Below are 6,800 nucleotides of genomic sequence, written 5' to 3' on the forward strand. Positions count from 1 at the left end.
ACCTTGTGAATGCAGCTATACCCTTAAGGCACTTGGGATAGGCAGAGGAACAGGATCAACTGCACGCTATAATAAGCAGTAAGCCTATGTTTATTGCTATGTGCTACATAAGCATTCCCAGGGCTTGGATCTTTCTCTCATGCACAAATAAAAGGTTTAGAATAGTTAGGTAGCCCTAAGGCTGGTTTTTTTGTGCAATACCTGTTTTAGCTTTCTAGAGTTCTGCTCAGGTTAATCTTCCCAAGGAAGGGGTTCAGGGAGTAAAATGTTAGGAAGTTCATAAAGTAGGAAAGCCTATAGAAACAAACTAGGAATCCATAGCCTATAATAATAGCCAGGTCCAGAAATCCTCAAAGATGTCACTTAGCTGTGGGCCTAGGAAACTCTTGGATTTGCTTAATGCTTTTTGGAAATAACTGGATTCCTCCAGTGCTTAGATTTTGACCTAGATAATAAAGTGTCTGGAGATCATTGTCATTGTTTTTTAGAGACTTTATGTCCCTCTTCAGCTAACGGTAGCAGCAAATAAGTAGAATCTTTATGGATGTCTCTTTGGTAACACGCACAGCAAGAGGCTTGTCCGCATATTATAAAAGAGTCAATTTCCTGGGATACTAGAGGGTACTTAAATCTCGGTGGAGCAATTGGGAAAATTAGAAAGGGCCTCAGTGAACCCTTGAGGCTTGACTGTCCAGGTATATTGCTTTTTGTTCCAAGCAAAGGCAAATAGGTATCTACAGGGATGCTGAAAAAGGCCAAACAAAGGTCCACAGCGGTGAACCATTTTGAGTCTGGTGGAACCTGTGAGAAAAAGGTGTTTGGGTTTGGAACAACTAGGAAACAGGGAGAGAGCTATCTTTTTAATAACTCTCAAGTCCTGGACAAATCACCATCCCCACCCATTAGGTTTCCAGACAGGACAAATTGGCCTGTTACAAGGGGACATGTACAGGAAATGATTAGCTCCTGGGCAATTAGACCTTCTACTGATGGTATGTGGCCTTGCATGGCCTCAGGCTTTAATGGATGTTGAGGCAATTTAGAAAGAGGTTTAGTCATATCTATTTGAATTTTTATATACTCTGCACTTTTTATTCTCCCAAAATCAATATTAGAAGTAGCCCAGGGATTTTCAGGCACCTCCATTAAATTAGGGGACTTTTATTGGAGTTCTTCCTCTTCTATGTCAAAGACAGATTGTAAAGAACATAAAAGATAAGATTCAGGTTGGTCAGGAAATTCTAAGATGAGGTCTCCATTGGCTGCTAAATGTATTAGCCCTTTTAGTTTAGAAAGGAGAGCTCTGCATAATAGATTGGGCTGTGTCACATAGTAAAAGGAATGCTTTTCAGTAAAAGGTCCCAGAGCCATTTGTACTGGTGGAGATAGAGACCCACTCTGAATTTTATTAGACACCCCCAATATGGAAAGTTCTTTTTCACTCATGAGGGGTTTGTTGTCCTATGAGAGTGGGGTTTAAAGTAGAAAGTGTGGCTCTGGTATCTACAAGAATTGGGCAAAATTTCCCATTAATTTTAGTTTTAGCTTCCCCTTGGCTGTTTAAGGGAATTACTAGAGGCAGTTTACTGGAGAACTTCTCAGAGCCCTGTCAGTTCTGGGAGGGGCCCATATAGGGATCCTCCTTTGGAGATAGATATGAGAGCATTTGAGTTGATTCCGTAGAATTTGCATAGGGCCTTTGAGGACAATCTCTTTTCTTTCTTTTTAAAAAATATTTATTTATTTATTTGCTTAGGCTGTGCCAGGTCTTTGTTGCAGCATGCGGACTCTTAGCTGTGGCAGGCATGAGGGATCTAGTTCCCTGACCAGGGATCAAACCTGGGCCCCCTGCATTGGGAGCATGGAGTCTTGCCCACTGAACCACCAGGGAAGTCCTGAGGACAATCTCTTTTCCAGTGTCCCAGTTGATGACAATTGAGACATCAATCCTTGGACCAGTGTTTTGGTGATGAACCCCTAGAAGCGTGCAATTCAAGGAACCCAGATGTTATATAGGTCTCTGGCCTTGGAGCTGTTGTAGCTGTAAGACTAATAGTTTGGTGATTTTCTGTTTACGATCTTGTTCTAAAGTGCTTTCGGAGTGCTCAGCTGTGATCATAAGTTCAGTCAGACTCAAGGCCTCCCAACCTGTTTTCTATCTTTTTATCAATACACAAATCTCAGGACATAATCCATTTACAGTTAGTGCAGCTAGAGCAGGTTGAATGACCTCATTTATTGTATGGAACTCAGAATGCCACAGGAAGAGGACTTTCAGATGGGCTTAAAGTCTGCCACATCTTTCTTTTGTTTGCAAGTCTGAATAAGAGACCAATCAGTGTGGGCAAGGAAGACTCTAGGAATGGCTTTTAAAAGATTAATCTCTATTTTGTGAGCTTTTTTTGGTCCATTTAGAGAACATGTTGAAGATTGAGAAGCCATTTTGCTTCCTGCATTCATTTTTGGGCTTTACCACCTGCTACCAGCATGTGCACAAGCTGATAAAGATCTGGCAGCCCAGGGTCATAGGCCCTGACAATAACGCTAAATTCTTTAGAAAGCTTTTGGGGATCCTCCTTGGTTTAGGCAAGTCTTTACCTATGGTCCTTAGTTCAGTCTTTGACCAAGGAGTGAAAGTTATCTGAGGAGGATCACCTGCAATTTGAGGTGGTTTTATTTTTAAAAGTAACTGTATTGGTCTCTTCAGAGTGGAAAGGCAGTTCAGATAGAGAATCAGTAGAATGTAAGTACTCAGACAAAGGAGGATAGGGGGAGCAGTAGAAGTCACATCAGTCTTACTGTCTTCGGTTGCAGGAACCTCTTGTGTCTTAAATTTTTCATTAGCCTTCTACAACAAATTTGTTTTAATGAGGCTATTTTGGACTCTTGAAGCATTTTAGTAGCTTCTGCATACCAATTAAATTAGGTATCCCATTCTGTTTATTTGATTCGGAAACACCTATTTTCAAGTACACTTCTTGAATAAATAATCTCATCTAATTGGAATATTTCCCATAATGGCCATTGTAATTCTAGGTGGTTTTAAGTAAGATTTTGACATTTTTGTAGATATCTACAGCTTCCAGGACTATAATTCTTAGATGTAAAATAAGCAGGTATGCTGAAATGTAGCAAACTTAATTCTATACATTTTAGGGAGCCTCTTTCTTTCCAGCTGAGCCTTTGGGTCCCTCAGAGACAAACTAGTACCTAAAAGGGATGTGCTGATGTGTTGGGGGTTGCACAGTGTTTTATAGTGTACCTCAATGCACGTAAATTTTTTGAGGTTGGTGGGTGACTTTGAATCAATCTAACCCATTCCATGACCAACTTATCTCAACATGAGAGACTTTGACTTAGGTGGCAAGTGCTCTAACATTTCTTAAATGCTTGTCTCATGCCCATTAGTTTTGCTGGTTTTGTCTTTTGTTTGTTCGTTTTTTGGTCTTTGGGGTTTTGTTGTTGTTTTTCTTTCTTTTCTTTTCTTTTTTTTTTTTTTTCTTCTGAGATTCCATTAGCAACAGCTTTCACTTATTGGACCCAGATCAGCTCAAGTTAGGCCCAATCTGATCTCAGACCAAGTCCATGTTTTTTTTCAGGTTTTAAAACTTTTATTTGCATATTAAAAATTATGCACTCTAGGAATTAAAATCATTAGAACAAAACAATGGCATTCTGATTAAACTGCATTTTATAGCCTACAAGACACCTTGGACCAGCTTGCTTTTTACTCTAGGTTTCACTGTTGTCCCACTCAGCTTTTTCTTTCACCCACATGCAAGTTCCTTTCCTTCCCTGCCAACCAGACAGGCAGATGGGAGAAGCTGGTGTGGATTTTGTTGCCAATAATTCACCATTCTTTAGTGTGAAAAGGGACAGCACTGTCACTTGAACTTGATCCAACCTCTCTACATCTTACAAAGTTAAACAGCTACAAGAAGTCAAATAAGAAGGCAAAGCTTGTGGAACGTGCAGTGCATATTGGAGGCTCCTGCCTCATTATGACTCACCTGCTTGCTTTTCCTGTTCAATCATTTCTTTTGAAGGCTGTGGGTTTTTCTCTTATGTTTCTGTCTTCTTCAATTTTGATTTATTGGATTTCTCAGGGTCAGCCATACCAAATCTGTCAGACATGGTTTCAGAGGAAACAGAGCAAGGTGTACATGTGCGTGGAGTCTGGTCTGAGCAGTGGCTTCTGTGGAGTCCTAGTTTGGTTCAGTTGGACCCAATCCAACTCTGGCTCTGGTTCCCAATGTGGAATCTGGGGACAGTCTGGGGAGAGATTCCAAACAAGTGTGGAACTGTGGCAATCCAGTTAGATCAGGAGTTTGATGTAAAGAGAGTGGAGCTCAGAACTGAAAGGAACTTATCTATGGCCCTCAGAAATGGTGAGAAAGACAGACAACTCAAAAGCGTTCAAGGTGTACCATGCCTGTGTTTCTCATTGTCACTGAAGCTGCCAGAAGAATCCTTCAATCCCACCATTGCCACCAAAACTATTAATAAACAAAATTCATCTGAGTAAATTTAAAGATCAAATTGGCTTTATTCAACAATACATGAATCAGGCAGCATCCTATCTAGCAAACAGAAAAGAGCTCTGCAAGCAGCAGAAAAGAAAAGGTGTTTATAGATGGAAAAGGGACAAGAAAGGGAAATTTCTGGCAAAGGTGGATAGTTTGTGGTTTAGGTCACCCTCCTCTGTGGGAGGGAAAGGGTCTTGAGGGATTACCTCCCTAGTGCCGACCAGGAAATTCGAGACTAACCTGTTAAAATTACATTCTTGGAGGAGGTTGAAACTGCAATTAGGCTAAGTGTTAGGTCTCCATTTGCTGACATGGGACTTAGCACACATGACTCCATTAGGGGCCTGTTACTTCTTTTTTAACATTAGTAAGTGGGACTCTAAGTGAAGGAGAAGCTGAAATTCTTTATACTGATCTTGCATTTTTTTTCTATAGTTGCAATATTAAAATATAAAACTATTTCAAAATAAAAAAAATACTTGCCTAAAAAAAGCAACAACTATTTACTAATTATCTTACCTAAGACATGCTGGGCCTGAGTGTTCTCTTGGTTTAAAAGAGATTCTAAGGTGTGACTCAAGCAAATACTTCCAGTGATTGTTTTGTTAATTTGTTTGTTTGTTCTGCTTTTTTAAATGCACTTCTCTTTCAGATAACTTTGAAGAGATAGAGATATTACCTGGACTCTAGTAACTGAGTCAGATATGTCAGGAAGGAAAAACTGACTCCAAATCAATGAGAGGCTGTATGACATGAAGGGGGAATCTGAAACAGAGTCAGGGAATCTGGTTCCAAGTCTTGGTCTACAGTTAACTAGCTGTGAGGCACCTACAATTTTCATCACATATAAAATGAGGAGATAAATTGAAGCAACCTCTAAGGTCACTGTTGGCATTAACACTCTATAGCTACCTCTCAGTGTTTTTGTGCCTTTTATACTTTACATAAGCCCACTAAATAAATATCTTTCCCCCACCCCCAAGATTCTCCAGTAATGAATGAAAAGACAAACACCTCGATTCTGGGATGGAAGCAATTTGTTTCTGTTTTTTGAATTAATTTTGCCATCATCGTCAGGTTTGTCTTTGAGAAACTATGCAAAAACCTTCTTGAGATGACAACACTCAATTCTTGGAAATTAGGTCTGATGATTTTTATTTTTTTTTTACTGAGTATTTTTTATATTTTAAAAACTGCATTAAGAGAATTCTGAAGACCTCTCCTCAGAGAAGAAAACATCTGAATAAGTATCATGAAAAAGAACCCAAGGAAATGGTTAAGTTAATCCACTTGTTCATGTATTGAGTCTTCACCAAAGGAAATAAAACCTAGTGGATGGCTGTGGCAGAAACCACTAATGGCCCCTGAGTGTCCACTCTCTCCTTCCCTTTATTAATATAGCCACTAGAGTTTTAGCTGGGCAGTTGGCTTCCCAGCTACCAATTGCCTTTCTCAGCCTCCTTTGTGCCTAGATGCAGAGTCTTGCCAATGAGTACAAGTAGAAGTAACGAGCAACTTTTGGGTCTCATCCTTTAAAAAAGGAAATTGCATGCACTTTACTCTCTTTCCTCTTCCTGCGGCTGAAATGCAGACGTGGTGCTAGTGATGAAGATTTGACTTTGTGAAAAACGGATACTCGAGGATGACAATGATGGAACAACAAGATAAAAGGACCCTGAGTCCCTGCATGACTTTATGGAGCAGAGCCACTCTACCAGGACTGCAGACTGCTCACCTGTGGACTTTATGTGAGAGAGAAATGAAAATCTACCTTGTTTCAGCTCCCAAGTTGAGGGTGTCTTTGTTATAGTAGCTTAATCTGTGCCCAAATTAATGCAATGACTGGAAAGGAACTCGAGTTTTTAACAGAAGTCCTAGAGGAGATGGGAACTTTCCTCAAGGATCTTTGACTGCCACTAACACCAGGAACAAATACTAGCTTGAATCTAAAGAAGGAGAAACAATCAGATAAACCCATATAAAGAGACATTCTGCAAAACAGCTGGCCTGGATTATTACAAATTATCAGGGTCATAAAAGACAAAAAGAGGCTGGGGTGTTAGATTAAGGAAGCCTAAAAGAATATGACAAGTAAATGCAATATGTGAACCTTGATTGGACCCTAAATCCAAATATGACATTATTGGTACAACTGGAGAAATTAGAATATAAAGTGCATACTGAAAAATAAAACAGTATCAGTGTTAAATTTCTTGAGTATTGCCATTATATAGTGATTATGTAGAACACAGGAAATACTTGCTGAGCTATTTA

At 39.7% G+C, this 6,800-nt stretch overlaps 1 pseudogene; it reads right to left on the reverse strand.

Moving 5' to 3' along the window:
• Positions 1-3,999: 3,999 nt before the first annotated feature.
• On the reverse strand, positions 4,000-4,134 carry LOC112410667 (thymosin beta-4 pseudogene; annotated as a pseudogene).
• Positions 4,135-6,800: the final 2,666 nt, after the last annotated feature.

Source organism: Neophocaena asiaeorientalis, unplaced genomic scaffold (assembly GCF_003031525.2).
Source record: "Neophocaena asiaeorientalis asiaeorientalis breed wild unplaced genomic scaffold, Neophocaena_asiaeorientalis_V1.1 scaffold377, whole genome shotgun sequence".
In the NCBI taxonomy this organism is placed as follows: Eukaryota; Metazoa; Chordata; class Mammalia; order Artiodactyla; family Phocoenidae; genus Neophocaena; species Neophocaena asiaeorientalis.